The sequence below is a fragment of the Monodelphis domestica genome, chromosome 8, assembly GCF_027887165.1.
Source record: "Monodelphis domestica isolate mMonDom1 chromosome 8, mMonDom1.pri, whole genome shotgun sequence".
In the NCBI taxonomy this organism is placed as follows: domain Eukaryota; kingdom Metazoa; phylum Chordata; class Mammalia; order Didelphimorphia; family Didelphidae; genus Monodelphis; species Monodelphis domestica.
Genome location: NC_077234.1, coordinates 18,197,772 through 18,199,192, shown reverse-complemented (window position 1 = coordinate 18,199,192; position 1,421 = coordinate 18,197,772).

Below are 1,421 nucleotides of genomic sequence, written 5' to 3'. Positions count from 1 at the left end.
TTCTTCTTCCACTGCCATTTTCCAGTGGTGTTTTTTCAATTGTCCCACATCTGATGATTCTTTCCTTTAAGGCAATATCCAGCAATGTGGGGTGGCAGAAAAGAAAACTGTACATGGAGTCCTAGGATCCAAGTTCAAATTCTGCCTCTGCTCCTTCCACATGACCTTGGGGGAATGAGAGGGCCACTTAGGGAGCTCTCACTGGCCTCTAAGATCTATGTTCTTATGGGCTCCTGCTAGTTCTATCCACTAGCCATGTGAGCATACTCTCAAGAAGACATTTGGGGTAGCTGGGTGGACCTCTGGTCTTGGACTCATGAGGACTTGTGTTTGAATCTGTCTTCAGACACAAGCTGCATGACCTTGGGCAAGTCACGCAAGTTCCTGGTTTTATTAAATATGTAAAATAAAGAGATTAGACTCAATGGCTCAGTCCAACTTGAAATCTATGTTCTTTTCCCCCAGTTAGAGATATAAAATTTGGACTAGATCTTCCCCCCTACATTTAGTATAGGCGAAATCTGGTTATTTGTCTATTCTCGAACCCAAGGGGCTTTCCCACTGCCAACACTTTGGAGACTTGCTGAGATGGACTGACTTCAAAGATATATTCAGTCCTGCCCCAGACCTCCTTTTGGGGTCTGAAGATGTCCCAAATGCACATCCTAAGGCAACCTCTTTCTCCCTCCACAGTCACCCACAATTTTACCATTACACCCTGTGGGCTGGTTTTCACCTCATCTCCCTGGTACTGTGTAGACATTAGCTGGTTCAAATCTGAATATTCCAGTATCCCAACTTGCTGGATGTTCTTTCTCCCCTTGGACCACAGACTTGCCAAGTCAAGCAGAAACGTAACATGTTCCTGAATACCAAACACTATATTAAGTAACTCTGTAATTGAATCATGGCATCAAAGACCTACAACTGGGAACCTTAGAGGTCACCTAGTCCAACACCCTCCTCCTGACTCCAGACTCGCAGACACTTGGAAACTAGTACTTATTTCTAGTGTTTGTGATGGGAGATCTCCTGGGAAAGTCTGACCTACCCTGAAAGGCACTGGGCTTGTGGTAGGGTGACCTGTGGTTCATCTGAGTGTCAGGGAGGAGCACCGCTCCCCTGAGTTGACTGCCAAGCTCCATATTCCTCCCTGTCCCTCCCTGCCTCCCGAGGACCAGGACAATCCCCAGAGACTCCACCCTGAACAAATTCTGGGGCCAAGAATTCCACCTGGGATCCTGAAGGTGTGGCCTGTGTTCTGGGTGGGTGTCCTGGCTCTGGGCATCCAGGAAAGGATGAGTGAATTATATCAACAGACACAGGGAGCAGCAAACAGATGTCACAAAGCATTTATGCCATACCACCAAAAAAAAAAAAAAGAGGAAGAAAAAGATGGGTGTGGTGGACACAGCTGGTTC